At 35.7% G+C, this 20,952-nt stretch overlaps 1 protein-coding gene across 2 annotated transcripts in view; it reads right to left on the minus strand.

Annotated features, from left to right (window-relative positions):
* The window catches only part of LOC107997986 (ras guanine nucleotide exchange factor P-like), a 63,956-nt gene that overhangs the window by 12,647 nt on the left and 30,357 nt on the right, over positions 1-20,952 (minus strand). The gene's annotated exons all lie outside the window — the stretch shown is intronic.

Consider the following 20,952-nt stretch of genomic DNA (forward strand, 5'->3'; position numbering starts at 1 on the left):
AAGATGGGGGGCGAGCGGGCCGATGCCTCGTCATTCTTTGCATGATTTGTACACGCGCAACACCGCCCTCGTGCGCCTTGCCTTTTTGCTGTGCCTTCGCCTTCCCTCCTCCCTTCCTGCCCTCTCCTCCCCGCTTATTCGATTCTCAACGATTTTTCGACGTGGCAAGCGATGATAGGACTCGAAACGCTTCGAATTTCACGTAAGACAGCCTGTTTTTCATTGATGGAATGAGTCGCGAGGGTGAGATTGAAATATCGTGTAATTTTAATTTGAAAATTCCACATGGGAGGAGAGGCAAGAAGATGAAAAGGATTCTTGGACTTGGATTGTGACTTGGACATTTGTTATATCGAATTACAGTAATCGAAAATGAGGTATAATGGTTCGTTTATCGGTGGAGCATAACAGAACTGTCCCTCGCGGAAAATAAGTTTCGAAAGAGAAGAAAGAGAAGAATTCGCGAGAAAACAGGAAGAGGGGGAGGGGGAGACGGACACGTTTCTGCCCATATAAGAGTATAAGAAACGAGTTCAGAGTGGTGTGTGCAGTTTGAAAGTTCGCTTCGAAGAATTTCGAGGAGCTCCGTTACGACGTGGATCGAAAGAAACGGTATGGAATACGTAACATGAATTTTTAAACATCATCGTCGATGGATCGAAGTTGTTATCGAGGCGTGAAGAATTCCTATTGCATTCTCGGGCACAATCGAGGCGAGATCGCAGATAAAAGCCTCAAGGCTCGTCAAAACTCTCTAACTCCCCCTCTAACTCCCCTGATATAATTAAAATAAGGCAAAGATTTTAACGAGATGGGGTCATTGAAAAGGAGCGATCAGAAAATTTTTTTCGGAAAAAATATACGAAAGTTCTCGCGTTAACTCGCGAGGACGAAGTGAAAAAGGATGGAATGGAAAAAAAAGATGAAAAAAAAAAGGAAAAAAGAAAAATCTCATCGAAAATTTTTGAACGATTCCGGCTCACCGTCCGGCAAGCTTATATAGTGATTTATGAATTATTTACACAATGAATTATTCATCGTCGGAAGATTGGTATACTCGCAACACTCGATCGTACCTGATATGCAATTTGAAAAGGAGTTTGTAGCGAGGTACGATATGCGCGCGAAACATTATATTTAAATGCCATATCGTCCCGTCCAGGATGGATGCGGGCTCTGGTACGCGTTCATCGATAAAATAACTAACAACGATCGGCAAACTGCTGCCTTCAAGTCGTATATTGTTGCGCGAAAAAAGGAGACGGGAAAAGAAAAAATGAGGAAATGGAGAAAATGTAGAATATTTATCCTCGCGTTTGTTTGTTTTATTATATTTTCGACCGGTAGATATTGGTAAATTGTTCTTTTCGAGTTGTAAACGCGTGTAAAGAAAGAAGGAAGGAAGGAAGGAAATGGAGATGATAAGAATATTTTGGAATATTTATTCTCGCGTGTTTATCTTGTTATTTTTGATCAATAATTAGCAGTTATATTGTTGTGACGTAGAAGAAAAAAATGAAGAAATTCATAAAAATTCTTCTCATCATCGGGACAAAATAGTGAATATTCGTATCGATGAATAGCATTGAATAGTCTTTATCATATCGATATATCGTAATAATATGATATTACTGCTAGTTTTATTTAATAATCTTTTTTCTAATCGATATTTTAAAATATATGTTTCTTATGATATCGTTTCTCTTTGTTAAAATTTCACAACAACAAATATTCCTTTAGAGGGAATATTATATTCGAAAAAAAGAAAGAAGAAGTGATATCTTTTTTCAGATTCAGAATTAATATCGTTTTAATAATTCGTAATTAATTATATTCTGTCCTCGTTATCACGTAATGATAACACAAATTTAATATTTTATCTATTTTTAATCTTACACATGTGTGTAATATTTCTGATTCAATTAGTTTCATTTTTCTTCTTGTTATTATTATTATTATTTCAATTTATGCAAATTGATATTTTGATTAAAAGGATAAAATATGGATAAAAATTTATATCAAGTATTATAACGAATACTTTAGTTGGAATGTTTAAAATTCTTTACGTATTTTTGCATATTAATACGTGTTATATGCATTTTTAAATGTATAAAAAATCCGCAAAATTCATATATATTTTATCCGATTATATCCGATGTATCGTTGAAAAAAATTCGAATCTACGAGAATTACTTTTAAAAGAATTTTTTAAAAATAAAAAAAAAAGGAATTATTCGTTTGGTTCTCGAGAAAAATTAAGATCGAGCAGAAGTTATCTTGAAAAATTCAAATTCACCCGTTCGCTCATTTACAGCTAAATGTCAGAGATTTGTCGTAGATTCGCATTTGCGATAAAGAACTCGATCGAGGCGGAGCGAGACGTGTACGATTTGATCGATTATTACGTGAAATTCTTGATATTACGATAACTCTTGATATTCTTTTTTTCAAGAGACCGCCCATCCGGCACACTCGTGCATTCCTCCTCTTTTCCTCTAGCCATTTAGGTTAGCTCGAGCGTGTCTCTTCGATTTCGGTCGCGGAGATAATGATAGTGCGGAGTTGGAGCAAAGTTCGTCCATCCGGCCATTTAATGCTTGTAATCATAGAGCGAGGGACGTCGGTGTTAATAACGCGTTTTCGATTCTGTCAGACTTGGAACGGACACCCACGCCGTCGATAGATAACGCGTCGTCATCGCGATGCAATACGAAAAAACCTTTCCATCCGCGCTCGCTCGTGCCGCCTAGTGTTTTTTATTCCGACCAATCGCGGGTCTCGCTGAGCGACGAAGGGACGCATGCGCGTTGATTCTGCTCCCATTTACGAAGAATGCGATTTGATTAATACGGTCGAACCACGGTATTGGCTCGGGGAATCTCAAGGGAAGAGACCGGATTAACTCTGGTATTAAATTATTCTCGAATCGAAGAGAGAAGAGAATGGTATAATGGAATCATTCGAGTTATCGAAGTTTTCGAGTGAGAGAGATTTAATTCATCGGCGGTTATAACTTGGGTTGTTATTGCGAATGTTTATGCAAATTTAAATTTGCATGAATATAACTATTGGAAATGGAATTGAAATAAAGATCTGTTGCATTCTTTGAATATTATAATATGTACTTACTTATTTTGCTTTTAATGTTTTATGTCTTTTTGCATACGTCTCTTATGCATTTTGTATGCATAAAAATGCATACAGTAGTAAATGCATAAATTTTCGCAGACTAGTCATTATAGAATACATTATTAATTATATTTTCCAATTCTCTGTAGCGCTATTACTTTAACATACTCGTGTTAATAACTCGTTAACAAAGGCGAAACGAAAGTTTTTGCAAAGGAAAATGTTGCTGGAAATTACTCAAGGAATCTCCAATTAACCGATATTCCAATATTTTTAAATCTTGTCTCTTTCCTTCCTAAATTTAATATAACATCCGCATTGTTATTGTTTCTTTGTCGATCGAGGAATTTAGTCCGAGGTAGTTTGTAATTTAAAATTTCCATTCCAGAGTTCTCGTTGAACAAAATTTGTTTCACAATTGTACCGTTTTGTCTTCGACAAAAAAAACTTTATTATTTCTTTTTTCAAATATTTCGTTTTAGTATAAATTTTGATAGAGAAATTATTCTTGAAATAGCGTTACATAAATCAATCTTGGATCATTCGTGTTATTATTTATTAATCGTTTCTCCAAAGATTAATAAATTTTGTACTTTATGTATCGATATTCTTTCAATTGAGGAGTCCAGTGAAAAATAAATAAGTGCATGGTGCATACATTATTTTATTTATTCGTCTTCTTTCATACAGTACAATCAATTGAAAGAAATTTCTACCGTATTCCTTATAAGCATAAAGTTTCTTTTAGTATGCATTTCTTTGTTAAATTTATAAAAATGTACGTTTTTGTTTCGAGCTATTTCGAGATAATAGTTGATTGTGATACATATTGTCGTAATTGTACATTATTTTGAAAGATTACTACGATAATTATTCATTTCACCGAACGTATCAACGACTCGATCACGATTAAAAGAATTATCGACCAAAATTTAAGAAATTTCCAAATTTAAAACTCTTGGTTTCGATCGACCCAAAGACAGAAATGAAATAATTACAAGTCAAGTAATAACTCGTTGAACATCCTCAAGAAATAACGAAAGTGGACGTTAATTTTTTCTACCAAACTCTCAAGGAAAAGCGCGAGATTTTCGTTTCTCGGCTCGTATATCATAATTACAGGAAAGCGAATCATCGGAGACGAAATCAGCAGGCTATATAGCGACAGCTTTATCGCCTGCTCTATTTATCGGGATCGGAGGGGGAGGGGGGAGGCGCACGAAAGATGAATGAAAAGCCGTGACAAGGAACGCGGCCATAGTGCTCGCAATAACGAAGCGTAACGCGCAGAAGCGAGCTCGCCGAATCAATCTGGCGAGGCCACACCCTCTGACCTAAAGCCGTTTTATCGCGATAAATGCGCGGACAAATGTCAGCCGTGCGCGTATTGTCGGCCATTTTTGCCGAGAGCTTTCGGGCCGAGGAAGAGCTTGCAAAATTCCGTCGATGATTCCAAATTCCTCTACCATTGCGATGTCGTGATCTCGTAGCGTTTTCTTGCCAATTTTCATTTACTAGGATTTAATTTTTCGAGACATCGAACGAATAGCGTTGCTCGGAATCCGGGATTCCTCTCCAGCAAATTTCAATATGCCTAATGCACGATAATTAATAGGAAAGAAGAAATTAATTAATGCACGATTCGATAATTAATAAGAAAGAAAGGGAGATAACATTGGTGACGCGTTTTAATCTTCGTACAGGTGTAAATCTTAGATATCGTATTTTTGATATAATTTTTAAATAAAATAAATCTTTATATAGTTTTGATTGTATCTTGATATGTTATACTCGTACGTTAATTGTAGTAGGGATTTTTTTTCATTTACAATGTTATATCGAGTATCGAGTATCTTAGGATAAAGGAATGAGAATGAAAAGAGAGAGAAATCTATTCTAAGATAGTTTACGCGATTCTTTAAACACAATTTTATTTATAAACCAACAAGGAAACGTTATAAATTATAAGATATAAATGAAAAAAAATTTTTTCTCGGTAGTTTTCAGTTGATCGTACTTACAAGTCTTTAAAAAACCGATTTACCTGTTTATATACTGATTATCACGATACATAGTACCGTATCTTAAGAATTTTGATAAATAAGATTAGATGGACAAATAATTCGCACAAGTACTATTTTTTTTTAACGAATTATAAATAATAAAATATCGATAAAGATAAAATAAAAGTGGAATTTCCAAGATACATTATGCATTCGGATTCTCGTTTACTCGATCCTATTAAATTTATTCTAGAATTAAATCGTCCTCATTAATAATAATTGCGATAATATTGATATTATTCTCTTACAAAAAACCATGATAGCCAATCATCGTACATGTTTTAATAAGAATTTGAAACCTTTATTGTTATTTGTTATTCTTATTACTATTTTTATCGCACAGTATTTCCTCTTAATGTTGCTCGAACGTTCAGGAAACAGTTGAGAATCGCGAAGTCGCCGAAACTGGAGAAAAAAAAAAGATTACGCTTACAAGTTATACGGGAATAATGATGACCATGCAACAACAGTGTCCTTTCTTGCGCGGCAAGCCGGTAATTTAGTTAAATGATGGCGCGAGATGGGCGACGCCTGTGGCCCCAACAACCTACCATTCGAGAAGGAAGAGGAAGAGGAAGAGGAGGAGGAGAAAGAAAGTTTTTTGGGACCAAGAACGAAAAGAAAGAAACGTAGGAGGCGTGGCACAATCAAGGATTAAGCTGAGATGCAAATTTACGTTTCTCGAGAATCGTATCTACTTCTTCCAAACGACTCCTCCCTCGAAAATCGATCAATCTCTCCGATGCTCCTCGATGCAGCTTGCGAAGTTTTCGATCGATAACAACGGGGCGACGTCGACGAGGAAACGTTGGCGTGGTTTGCCGATCGTAAGTGGAATGAAATTCGTTCGAGGAACGAAGAATTCGAGAATCGAATGTTCCACGGAAATGGTGGAAACGAAGGAATCGATCACTCGTCGTTTCGAAATGAGATTTAATAAGGGGACGAGTCGAAAATTGAACAAGTTCTACAAGTTTGCCGTTTTGATTAAAAGAACGATGAAAGGAACATGTTGACGAAACTTCGTCGATCGATTGCGTGGGTAAGTGGATTGAAACTCGAGATGGAAATTGAACATTTGCAGAAACGTGGAAGAAAATTCGATATCCCGAGAAAGCGAGGTAGAACTCGAGGAAAATTTCACAAGTTAAATTTATTACATTAGACAATTTACAAGTTAACATTTAATTTCAATTGAAATTTAGTTGACAATAATTTTTGAACTGTTCTTAAGAAGACAAGTAAGGCAATTATAACTTTAATAATATTACGCTTTATAACGAAAATATAAAGGTACGATAATGTTAATAACCATAACGTTCCGATTTAATTCGTATTTTCACGAGGAAAGACAAATGCCTCGAGAAGCCTCTCCGAGCAGCGGAGATCGTGATCGTAGAATCGCGAAAGCAAGAAGCCAGTAAACTCCGATCGATGACCTATATATCGAATATCTATTTATTTCGCAACATTGAATAGTTCGAACGAATGAAACGAGAATTGGCTTCGAGTTAAAGACAAAGGAGTGGAGTCAACATAAAGTCGTAAAGGAAGACAACTATGTCGTTCTGTAGCAAGGCGAGGCGACGATTTATTTAAGCGAAGACAGAGGAGAGAAACAATACCGTTCGAGGAACGCAGTAATCTCTCGAAGGAGACCAAAAAAGAAATAATAATAATAATTAATCCTTTAACGATGCTTGACGAGTGTCAAATGACGAAACATATATTGCATGCAAATGAGTTAATTCGCGAAAATTTGTGTATTTCTTTTTTTACGTGTATGTGATTAATTCAAATTTCGATTCCAAATTACGAGCAAGCAAATATTTGCGCCCACTTTCTGGACAAAATTCCAATTGCTGTTATAAGACATTAGGTAAGGAAGGGACGTTTCAAATAAAGGGAAAATAAGAAGCGATTTGAAATTTTGTCGAACGTCGATCGTCTTAGAGGATTCAGACGAGAGAAGACCCTGTCTCTTCTCTCCTCCTCTTCTTCCCTTTTCGCGTTCGGTGTTCGAGGGGGCTGTACTGCCGCGGACACGTAGATTCTATCTTGCCATTCAACCGCCTAGGTAATAAAACTCTCGCGTCCATTATTTACTTGCATTATCGTTACTTTACGCCCACGTGGACGCGCCACGTATTTATGGTGAAATTATTCAGCATTATTCCGGGAATATGAATAACGTGAAAGATACGGCCCACCGATAAACGGTATAATTCGCTAAATTTTCAAAAGTACCAAAAAGAGGAAAAGAAAGAAAAGGGAGGGGAGAATTTTTTTCTTCCTACAGCGCTTGGCTGCTTTCGACGATTAATTAACACTTTCTTTGATTGAAAACGTTAATTGGCACGCGATAGCTGAGGAAAAATTGCGGATACTATTGGAGATATTGCGATATTTTATTTTTGAAAATATGTATCGTTTATAAATCAGGTGGCATTTGTTCTTTTTAAGTTATTAAGAAAGTATTAAGAAAGAGAGGCTGATTATCAAAATCGTGTTGTTATCGAGTTTACAATGTACCGTAACGAATGTTCAAAAGATTTGGGAATATATCTAAGTGATAAGTTAGAGAATTGTATAAAAATTTTTTAAAAGGATTGCACGCATATGTATTTGAACTAATATATCCAATATTTACATTTCGAGATATCCTAAGACAATATTTAAAAACGATTAATTTTATATAATACATTTTCCTCGTTAGATATCTATCTGTATTTATCTACGTAATAAACATCCATATTTGAAAATTTATTAATTTAAAAAGAGTCTACAACGTGAACTAATAAATTTCACTAATAATGCTCTCGTGGAAAAATAAATATAAAAATTGAAATTCTTCTTGATGAAAATTCAAGAATGAAACGCGAAGAAACTACGTCAGCAACGAAAATCTAATTCTTACAAGCAACGAATCCCACTCTATTTATTTTACAGCCATTCATACGTGAAACATTTAGACACGCATTAAACATCAAGATCAGTTTGTCTGTGTTTATTTCGTACTTCAATTATATAGCCATTCATACGTGAAATATTTATACACGCATTAGAGAGATCGGTGGAGTGTTCCAAGTGTGTTCAATTCCCTCCATAGGTGAGAAGACGTTCCGAGAATACGAAGGAGAGACAGTGCGCGGCAGGGAACGAATTGCTTTCCACGAGGGGTATCATTGTTCCCTATACACATTTCGTAACTAGATTGGCATTTCTGATGCAAGTCGAGCTACACTGACCTTTAAACAACTTTCTTTAGGCTACGCGTGACTTGATCTCAGAACTCGGCTTCTCGGTTGCCTCGTTCACCTAGTTGATACTACCAGCGGTGTTACATATACATATATACGGTGTCTACACGTTCCAACGCTCCAAGTGCAGGAGGAACGTTCGAGGCGATTTCTGATACCTGCCTGATCGACAAATCGCCTTCGAATCGACTTATTCTTTCTTTCTTTCTTTCCTTCCTCCGCCATGACGGTGCACCGCGCCGAGATACCGCGTCTCGACAAATCGTCGTCACGCTACATATCGAGAGCTCCTCTATCTCGCGTGCTCCATCATTGCGAGTGCGACTCGGTCCGATCGTCTCTGCTTGCAACTCTTTTTCGAATGCCAATGCGATGGAGATTAAACTTGTGTTGGGATGATTAGCGATCCAGGTGATTAGTGATCTCGTATTAGGATGTATAGGAATTATCAGTCGATTCGAAGCAACTCGAGGATCGTGGAATATAATTGGGGAAAATTTTGAAATTTGTATCACGAATGATGCATTTATTTTGGGTCTGAAATGTTTTATGTAGGATATATATTTGTTCGAAGTAAGCGTTCGATAAGTGTGATAGAAAAATCAACAGAATTTTAGGGAAAAAGAGGCCGAATGTTTGACTTGTAAGATCATTACATTGACATTATGACGATCGATAACGCGACACTAGCGCCACGTGACTGTTAACTACTATTCCAATATGCTTATAGGTATAATAGGTATTTATTTACTTATCTATACACACATTTCTTTCATCTTTTATTATTTCTAGTTTTTTTAATTTTCAAATATTCGAGTTATTGTATTTTTTAACAAACGCGAATTGCGTTTTAAAACTAATCGGTCGTAGTAAAAATGTAAATTTGTTATCTGATAATTTATTAAAAAATGCAATAATGTTTAAGTTATATCATTATTATAATAAATACGGAAAAAACGTAAAGACTCGTGGAAATGATTGTGTCCACGATTGACATATGATTGCATTAGACGTGTCAATCAATAATACTTGATACGTTAAAAATAAAAGAAAAATGTGCACATTTCACACATTCTATATACTTGATGTATCTTCAAAAATAAAGATGTCCAATGTCACTTATCGTAGTGTCGATAACAATCAACAATTAACAGAGAAGAAGTAAGTGTTTTAATGAATTCTACTAAATGTAAGAATTTTATTACATTGTTAAATCTAAACATTCTGTGAAAAGATATCTGCTAAATGATATGTTTGAACTTCAATTGATTTAAATATTTTACGGCGTACATTTCTTCCACAGTCAATCATTTGCAGAGCTTAGAAAATAGATTTTGTTCAACGCGTGATTTGATATTGCAAAAAAAAAGAAAAAATAAAATATTTCAAAAATATGCTTATTTTTACTAAGAAAAATTTATCTACGATAAACGTAATAATGAAAGGTAAAATATTCCAATAAAAAATTTATTAACGATACTCGTATGACAATAAATAACAAAAACACGTATGAAAAAGTGTCTTTATAGGATTATACGACCTCATCGATTGATTCATAATTACCCATGAATATACATGATATATCATATTGAATCCATATTTCTTAAGTTGCATTAATAAATATAAATTTCTTTCTAAAAACACCCAACGATTATGTCTCTTTAATTTCTCTCAAATCAATTACCCTCAAAACCTTCGATCCGAGGAAATGAAACATCCTATATAGCACGCGTGTCACGAATAAGATAAAGAAAAATTACCAAATATCCCAACCAAGTTCCTTTTTTTTTTTCCCCAAACGAATCCCTCGTTCAAACATAGATTCGAATGCTGTGAAAGCGATAAAGTTTGTACAAGCTAGTTCAACGTAGGCGTACAATTTCGAAGAAAAGGCGTTAACGAGAATCGGGAGGCAGATCGTGTAAACGGGAGGGGGAGGAGAGGTCGAGTGGAATTTTATTACGTTGGTATCGCAGGTATCGGCCCCCTTTTTCCCTAGGTAAACACCGTGAAATGGTATTCCGCGGTTAACCCTCCCTCCCTTCCTCGTGAAAGGTTGAGAGAGAGAGAGTTTGGCCACGCGTTGACTAACGTAACGCAAACTGTCGGCTGTCAAGCGGCGCGGTGGGAGGGCACGAAACAACGAAGATGTGCCCACGCGCGCACGTGCGCACGTGCCTTTTAATATCCCATAATGCGTTGCATGTCCATATTCATTAAGTAATTTTCTGCCCTGAAAGTCACTGGCCGGGCAGAGGTAACGACGCGCCGTATTCCTGTATACGAGGAGGGGAGTATAGTGCTGGATTACCGTGCGCTACGTTTTAACCCCGATTTCTTTCCCCCTTTTCTTCAAGAGATATATATATTAAAAATTGGAGAATGTATATTGACCCAGTGAAAATCTAACTTTTGTCCCCTCTCCAATCAGGCGTTCCACATTCCTTTCAATTTACTTTCATAATGCATAATTTACTTATCCCTCATCCGGGCATGGGATGAGAAAGGGAGAGAGAGAGAGAGAGAGAGAGAGAGACGTATCGAGCCGTCCAGGTCACAGGATATTATTTTTCTCGGCGCATTGTCGCCTGAACGTCCTTTGGTTTCCCCTGTTTCATATTTATGACAGGGGAGGAGGAGAGGTTGGCGGTGCCCGAGCGCATAAATTTTCGTGGCCTGTGGTTACGGTGAAATCGCGAGCAGCGTCGTGTCTCGCGTCCTATCGCGTCGTCCCGTGATTTTCTCGGGGCGAGCACGATTGTCTCGCGGTGTTCAAAGGGAGCGCGGAGGAATAATTTGGATGACGACAATTTGTCGGCGATGTAGTAACGGTAACGCGGCGTACGTGAGGTCAGAGTTTTTTGGGGCGTGACCATTACCTCTCTCTCTTTCTCTCTCTCAGCATGTCATTCTCTGCATTTTCTGCATTTTTTAAATCGAATTTTCCTCGAACGGACCCAGCCTTGGCTCGTTTCGTTTTTCGAGAAGGTATTTTCACATTGAATGGAATAAACTTTTCTTTATTCTTAACGAAATAACAAGCGAATCTGATTAATCGATCTTTCATTTAAAATTATCTTCCTGAAAATTCAGGGGTAAATTAAGTTGATTTGTATACCTGATGCTATATCCTTTTGAGAAATTTATTTATCAATTGTGCAAATGTATTTTACAAATGAATCGATCAATTTAGAAAAATAAATTAGAATTGCAAGAATTGGAATTCTTTCGTAGAATCAAAATATCATTTTGCTGTTTTAACAAATGAGCTTTTGTTCCATCGTGCAAATATGATGATGACATTTACTTATAAATATAAAATGGAATATCGATAGTCCGCGAGAAGATCGAGGGCACGGCAAAGTCGCGTGGATGACCTCCTGGTTCTGACGACGTAGTGCGACCGATAGGCTCGCCTGCCGCTTCATCATCGATCTCATTGTTAGACGCTCGTCTCACGCGATTCGCGCATCCCGTGAATCCACTCCCCACGTTAGGAACCACGTGTCGTATATCAAACGAACATGCCGCATCCTCGTATAAATCTACGTGGAAACGACAAATTATCGTTAAATCGAATTGTTCTTCGCATTTTCTCTTCTCCGTACATCGATCCGCTTGTATTCGATGAACTGATTTCTCTAAGTAAAAGTAAAGGTTTCCTTCAATTATATTCCTTGTTTAAAATATATAATGGGATAAAAAGTATTTGCACTCTGTTGTATTTATTATAATATTCGAATAATAGTCGTGTACTATCTATTAATTAATTTAGTGTGTTATGTTTCGAATGAATGTTATCATAGTTTAACTTAAATAAACGTTTAAATATCCGTTATTTGGAAAGAAAGCAAAATAATCAATTATAATTTGCATCTTAATTTATTTATTATTACGATTCGTAATCCGTGTTAAAGTTGCTCAGTGCTGCCAATATTTCAACTGTACGATTCGTACCATCGATATATTCTCGATATTCTCGATATGACGATGCTAAAACCGCTCGAAGCGCGCACGCGCGCACTGGAACGAATAAAAGAATCGTTTAACTTTTTGCCGAGGATCATTGGCGGTATTAACCCGATAATTCCCTTTGCGACGCGATACCGAGCCGAGCGAATGCTTTTTGCGCTGACCGTTTCATTACATCGTGCCTTATTAAATTTCCAGGTGGAGCGGATGATTCGTCGTCTCTCGCTCGTCCCTTGTGATCAACGATCGGCCCGCTGTTCCACGCGCACGATGATCGACGATCGTGCCCGAACATTGACGAAGTCGAGATTATCGTTATCGAGTCGGAGTTACGCAATGACGCGCATGAGTCACTGAAAAATCGTTGCAGGGTGATCCCTGTAGCGAAACCGGGATCACTCCTCTGGCAACGACGTGCCGCATTAGCGTGATTACACGCTTCGCTCGCAGACAAGTCAGCTGGTAGCTCCGTCCAACTTCCGTGCTACCTGGTCATCCCCCTTGTAATTTGCACCTGGTGCTTTGATTCTATCTATTCTCTCTCTCTCTGAACGGTATCACGATAATACACCCACCCTGAATCGCGTTAACATGCTCGAACTTGCCAACAACTTTTTTTTCGAATATATCACACTTTTACAAATTTGATTGTCAGGTAAGAGTAGCTATTATTAGGCGATCAGACGGATCATTCTCTTTTTAACTTTACCTATTGCTTGTAGCATTATTAATTTATTATTATTATTTTAATAAAATTAGATATGGAAAATTTATGACATTTAATTAAATATATTTACACTTTTATTTAGAAATTTAATGATATAGCATTAATTTAATGTTTTTTATAATGATCGTGGAATAAGTGGATGAACAAAGATAAGTATAAAACAGTGTAAAATTTGTCAGAGGTTGTGTAAGTATTTAGCTAGTAACATCTTTTAGATTATAAACCGTTTAAATAATTTATTAAATTTTTATTTTATATTGTCCAGTGATTGAAACAAATTTTAATCTGCTATTATAGCCAATATTTAAGCTGAATATTTTTTAATAGATTTCTTCATTGATATTCGATACTTTAAATGTTAAATATCTAAATCTTATGGAATAAATAAATAAAAATATGATAAATTAGAACGCAATGTTCCATATGTTCCATATTCGTATTTTTGGGCGCAATATTTGATACCCTCAACAATTTATCTGGGGTAATATCTGGGGCATTCAAAAACTGAACACAGTAATTAGGGCACAGTAACTTATTCCACCTCATCATATACCTAACCCTATATTCTTACTGTAATTCTATCCTGTACATCTACAATTAAGATAACTTCCTTTGTCAATCCATTACGTTGATTCCTACACTTCATAAAAGAGAGGAGAATAGAAAATAGTCTTTTTAATATTTTAATGATATTATCGATATTAAACATTAATCAATAAGTCAGGATTCTATGTAGAATACATAAATCACATGAAAATATTAAATTAGAAGTTCACTTATAAGATTTTATTAGTAAAATGTATAACAGGTTTTTCTGTATCAATAATTGAATAAGTATGATATAATTTTGAATTGTTTCACATTTCACATTCGATAAATGTAAAATTAATTGATAATAATACATACATTTTTTTCTGATATATCATCATACTTATTATTTAATAAGTCTTTTAAGTAAAGTCAGAAAACTTATAAATATATTTGTAGATATTAGATTAAGAAAAGTAATAATCTAATAATTTATTTAATCTAACAAAAGTAGGACAAAAAAAAAGTAATAGATAGATTAGAAACATGATATATACATGTATAATAATGAGATTTTTACAACGATTAAACCTTAAGTAAAATGAAATTTCACAATAGTTGTTACCTTTATTAATATTTTCTTGTTTAATGAATGTTTCTTGTAACCGGAAGTTGTCGCGTGTATATTCAAAAGAGATTTATACTGATTTATTTTATGATTTTTAAGAAAAAGAATGAAAGTATTGTACAACATTCATAATTTTAGAATGTTATCGAAGATTTGAAATTGTATTTTTGATTATGATTTAACGAAAAGTGAACATTTATTATATGTACCAAAACACTAGATATAGCATTACATGAAGTTTATAGTTGTTTAGAACATACAAAACTCCCTAGATTAAAAAATAAGAAATCTCATATTCACCCTCTTCTCTGAAATTCCCTAGAAAAACAAAAGTTTCTTAATCCTTTTACAATATTTATATTAACGCAGCACACATTGTACAATCATACAGTCATATTTATACAATCCTAAAATTTTCCCCCTTATTTTACAATTATTTTAAAATTCCCTAAAATCGATTCTTTCCCCCTCCATATCTCGGATCTTTCGAAATATCGACCAATTGTAAAGTAGGATAATATCGATAGGTTAGAAGGGAAGGAATCGTTTAACCATTTCGTCGGTCGATTCAAGAACGTCACGGGATCGTCTATTACGTGGAGGCGTTCTCGTGTTGACGAAACCTATAGCCTGTTCCGGTCGAATGATCGTTACACACGTATCTAGAAAACCCTCTCTCGGGTTAACCCCCGCCGCTAATGCACTTTTAATTAATTAAACGAGCCAATGGGGCGGCCCCCTTATTCCTTCGCAGTCTCGTGCCGACCTCGCGTGTCCGCTGTCCGCTCTAGGTGCAAACTCATCCCTCCTGAGAGAACAACCTTCCTTCCCCATCCTACCCGCTCTCATTGATCCGTCCTTTTTCTTTTCCCCTGTTCCTCGACTGTCCTCGCTTCTCTTCGCGTTCTTCACTTCCTTTCACGAACCCCTGGCTTAAAAGCTTTTTAGCCGACAAATCTTCCCAATCACGTGATAGTTATTCTCATCTAAACGTATCAATTGTCATTTAAATCTCTCTGCTTCTTTGGTTCTTTTTTCTTGGTTCAATTATTTTTCATATAAGTATTCTTTGGTGTTTATTAATTTAATAAGAAAAGAGAAGAGATATCTAAGTTTCTTCTATTCGTAGATCTCGATATTATGGATAATTTTGAGCAAGAGGGATTTTAAGAAAGGAAAACGAAAAATTGAAAGTAGTCGTATCATAGGGTTAAGTATTTTGGGCTATATTGGTTTTTTTAAATTGTGTAAAAAATGTCTTTCGATATTTGGGGTAAAAAGAAACCATCATTTTTAAAGTAAAATAATTTTCAACTTCAATATAAATTTTAATAATACTTTACACGTTATTTTTGTTTTGATATATTGAAATCAATTTTCAAAATTAGATGATTTCTTTTTCTCGATTTGATAAATGAATTTCGTATTTTATTTAAAAGAATCTTCTTTCAAATCAAACTTATTTTAGGTACGTATCTTTTATACGTACGTAAATTTTATATAACACATATTTTTAAAAATACATCTATTGTATCAAATAATCATTCGAATTAAACTTATCTATTTGAAATAATCGAATTAATTCGTTAAGGTTTGCAAAACTTATACAATATAAAACATTTTAAATATGATTATTTAAATTCTTATTAAATAATAATAAAATAATTTATGATAATAAACATGATCGATTAACGTTATCCTCTTTAGATATTTGTTTAATGTTATTCGTTTTTTTTTCTTAACATGCATCAACTTAAACAAATTGACCACGACGATCAGGATTCTTCATTCGACTTTCGAGTTTTTTCTCGAGTTTGAAAACCAGATTTTTCCTTGAATTTTTTGTTCCAGTTTCAAGTTGTTCGAACTTCAAACCGTTCGAAGTTCGATGATCCATTATGTGTATCTCAACTTTATTGAATAATATCGATATCTTTTCATCACTCCCATACATCTCGAAAGCATTACGAAATTAAGTGATTCGATCATTGTCTAATTATCTAATAATTAAAAATTACTCGCTCAATTTAAATACACGTAAATAGGTGATTAATCGATTCCATTCTATCGTAGGCCGACCTTTCGATTAGAAATCGCTTCTTCGCGCGAAGTGCTTCCTTTCTTGATTCGCTTAAATACAAGCTTACTCCACCCACATCATCTAACCTAATTTCTAACATCGCTTCATGTTCGTTTCTTTAGAAACGCTTTTCCACGAGAAACACCAATGATCCAACAACAGGTAAGTAGGTAAGTAGGTACGATTAAAAAAAAAAAAAAAGATTGTTCGTTAATAATCATCATCATTTTCCAATATTTATTGTTATTAACTTTCCAATAATTATTAATATTATTTTTATTATTGATAAAAATAAATTTTATTACAAGTAATAAATTTTATAAGAAAAAGTTTTGTCTATATATTGGAAAGGAAATGTTTTCGAATCTGTACTTTTTTTTTTTTTTTAGAATAAAGTTTGATCGACTCATTTTTTTTTCTAACACTTTGTAAGTTTATCATTTGAAGTATATCGTTTGTCTTTTGGAAAAATATTAAAAAATATTTCAAATAAAAATTAAATGATTCTTTTTTAGATGGACACATAAATATAAAAGAATCGTAATATATCGTGTATTTTTAACGCATTTAATTATCTTTCAAATTAATATTTTATGTTGCGTCATTACATAACAGAGAATATTGAGACACATAATAATATCGAAATAAAGCTCCTTTGGAATATTGTTCGATATTTTCAAATACAAGTTATAACACATAGAACTTTCTCATATTTCTCATTTGTACGAAAAATTCGTACACGAAACAATTATGATATATTTTACGGCCAGGATGCAAAGCCAATTATTTAGCATAATTTAGAATATCGTATATCAAATCTAAATATTCATAATTCAAATTTATGCTATTCGCGTAAAATATGTTTTTTTCCTCATTTTTTTTTTCAGAAAAGACGCATAAATATTGATTTCCTAAGTAATGGAGAGCTTATAATTTTTACCAAATAAGGATAAGTCACTTATCTTCCTTCGATTTCTTATGGAAATAATGTATCTATCGCGGGAATTACGATCGTCATGATAATTCCTCAAGACTTTCTATTCTCTTGTTACTCCGTCGATAAATTCGATAGTTTTCAAACGAATAATTCACGGCAGCTAAAATATTGCGGAGATTGTAAATTAAATTTTTTAATGATTTTTCATAATTCGTTATAGAAATGATTTCTCAACACTGGTTACTCGTCAGGAATTTTTTAAAAAGATTCGAAGGAAACGAATCAAATCGACAATGCCGCGTTTAACATTGGAGAACCGAGTCGATCGATTTACCGTGATAGAAGTCGTTCAAATTTTGCATAAATGCATAAACATTCTCGATCTATTCATCGCCGCTACTTTATGATCATTCTCTCCCGTTAATTCAGAAAAAATTACACATCTTAGATGATTATTTAACATAAAACCAAACCATAAATTCGTAACAATAGCAATCAAAGTCCTTTTTTCTCTTTTCTTCCCGTAAATCAACGCGTTTAAAACATGCTGCCAATATCTCGAATATAACGAATCAAAATGACGATGTGAACGACTTTGGTTAAACAAGGGACGGATTGTTCATCTTCATTCCTTGATATTTACGAGATATACGAGGTGAAAATACTCCCTCCTCGAGTCTCGTTAATTAAATGGTTTATAGGCCCGGCTAAATATTCGAATTTTTGTATTCAATTAGGCACGGGTCGCCTAAGGGCGATGTCTCGAAAACCGCGACTGCACGCTCCGGTGGATAGGGTCTGCGAGAGGAGATGCAAGACGATTAGAATGAATGGCCGCCATAAATCAGCGTGCTCGTTGGAAACCGGCGCGAGAAGGCGCGAGGAATAGAGGAGAACGTGGGCCACGCTGGCCACCACCGGATCTTCCCCTTTGGAAGATCCCCTTTTACCACTCTCCTCTCCTTCCGCTCCCCTCCGCATTTCTCTCCTCTTTGAACCGTGGCTAATCCAAAACCTACCACTCACTGCTGCGCGACATCGACCTATCCGAATAATCCTGATCCACCGATCCTCCTCCTCCTTTTCTTCTTCTTCTTCTTCTTCAGGGTTCGTGTTTCCGTCGCGCACACGTGCCCCACACTCGACGACCCGTGCCGTGCGCCTTTGTTCGTGTCCACCGAAAATAAACGAGCTTGACACGGTTCGAACCAGGCCTCTTTTTCCACCACCCCCTTCCCCCGCTCTCAGAAAGGATCTAATTATCAGCCGCCAGCTCTTTTATTGATTCGAAAAATTTATCGCTTGCGGTGTCTCGAAGATCACGTGAATTGAGACACGCGACAGTAAGGTAAAGATTCTTTGGATTTTTGTTTCGCAGGGAGAAAATTTTTATATATATATATATATATGTGTGTGTGTATTTTCAAACGTTTGTTTGGAAAATCAGCCTCTTCATTGATAAGAAGTTCTTTGGAGTAGAATTTAAAGATATTTTTAATATCGCGCTTGGCTTCGATCTCTGGGACCCTTGAAAAGTGAATGTATCAATATCTATCGATGAAGTTGTATGAATAAATTTTCCAATATATACAATTCTAAGAATTTGAGAAACGTTATTGCAGCAAACGAACCATGCCATTATTCTTACGATTCTTTTACCAATCACGTTTTTCTATCCTTTCTGAGTCAGAAATTCCGAGATACGAGCTATTCCACATATATTATTTTATATCTTCCTCTACTAGTGTTATTTAAGATTTCACACTCCATTATCAACGCGAAACAGATGTACACACGCTGCTTTAACGGTGATACAGATACGTCTCTTAACCATGACGTCACGTGCTATCACGTATGTAACTAGGTGAAACAATTTATTTCAAATGACGCGATATTAATTGCCTCTCTACTCTTTACTCTAATGCCATGCAATTATCTAATTGTAACTCGAACGTTGCTACGCGTTCAATCAATTTCTGAATCTTCGTCGAAACGACTCGATGGCACGCTTTTCCCGGAAATTGGCGAATATTTCATTTTCGATCCGACCAAGGGAATCGTGATCCTCGATAATCAAGGATCCACGGTAGCAAGAATTTAATGCTAGAATTCGATGATATATTCGTGTTAAAGTCGAAGACGTCATCCAAGACTTACGTCAGGGAACTGTGTTCATCGATATTCGTGCAAAATCGTCCGCTTCATCCCTCTAACGATTCTCCTTGTTTCGTCTCCTTGGAAATGGAGATTTTAATACATTGTTGAAAATTAATATTCCTTTTAACGAATCTTTATTTCCTTTTTAGTCAGAAACTTGAGTTAAGTTCGTTGATAAGAATAAATTCGTATTGTAAAATTACGTTACATTATCGTTTCGAAGAAGTTTCGAAAAGGTTGACCTTTTGAATCTCGAAGGATGTCCAAGTTTCGGAGCAAGACAAACAATCTCTTACTAGAAAGCGACCGAAATTCCACGTTTCACTTAACTGGTTGTTAAAACAAAGTTCGAGGCTGTTTGTCGAAATTATACGAGGATTGAAATGAAGACGAATAACGGGCGACATCCTGACGGATTTGCAAGTTTGCTCGAAATCGGGTGATTTCATTCGCGTGAGATCATTTGGATGAGCTGTCATCGCGCGACTATTAGATTGCCCCCCCTTAAACGATCGACAAAATCGACTTTTGAAATCGCGAGCTTCGTGGAAAATAAACCCGACAAATTTAAATAGATTCGACCAAGAAAGGAACAAAGAACACAATGAACTAATTATTCTTACCTCTCTCTCTCTCTCTCTCTCTCTCGATTCAAGATTAAAAACAAACGAGGAGAAAGGAAAAAATATCGGAAAGCGAAGGAAAGGAAAGGAAGGAAGACACAAAATGAAGAGAACTACCGCAAACAATGGGGGAGGAGGAGGAGAAGAGAAAAAATGCGGGACGAAACGGAGCGAAAGGAAAGAGGAAGAGAGAGGAGCGCACGTGTGCGTGTCATACGAGTCCACCCAGTATGTTAATTCGCGCTGATGACCCCATCAGGAAACATGCTCACCGCTCGAGCGGAGGAGCCGAGGAGTTTTCGTCTCTTGTGCGCGAGGTTTAAACCGGGCGCGCTTGTGTCGGTGCGTATAATACACGCGCGCGTTATACAGCTTGGGTGACTCTGAACAATCGTCATCCCCACGTTTCACGCCCACGCACTTGCTCAAACATTCCAGCCGCACAAAGCCGCGTCGAGGCTAATCGTAATGGGATTGCTATCTGTTCATTAGAAACCATTAAACACACCATCGTTCCATTTAACCGCAAAGATCTCGCTGGTACTCGGATAGGAATTAGGTTGCTGTGTGTGCGCTTATGAAACATAGACTCTGCCATAGTATCTCGAAAACTGTGAAAGGGAATTTCCTCTTCTTCGATCGAATCTTATTCTTTCTTTTTTTTTTTTTTTTGATTTAATTGAAGCGAAAGAGAGATATATATGTTATTTATTTTCACCAGGTTTCGCAATTTTCGTAGGAAAATTTCTTTCTCGATTCGACGAAAGAATCAAATAGTGTGCTTTGAGAGGCAATTGAAAGTCGGACGAATTTTGATCGTATTGAAATTATTGTAGTTGGAACTAAAA

The sequence above is a fragment of the Apis cerana genome, linkage group LG1 (genome assembly GCF_029169275.1).
Source record: "Apis cerana isolate GH-2021 linkage group LG1, AcerK_1.0, whole genome shotgun sequence".
NCBI lineage: Eukaryota > Metazoa > Arthropoda > Insecta > Hymenoptera > Apidae > Apis > Apis cerana.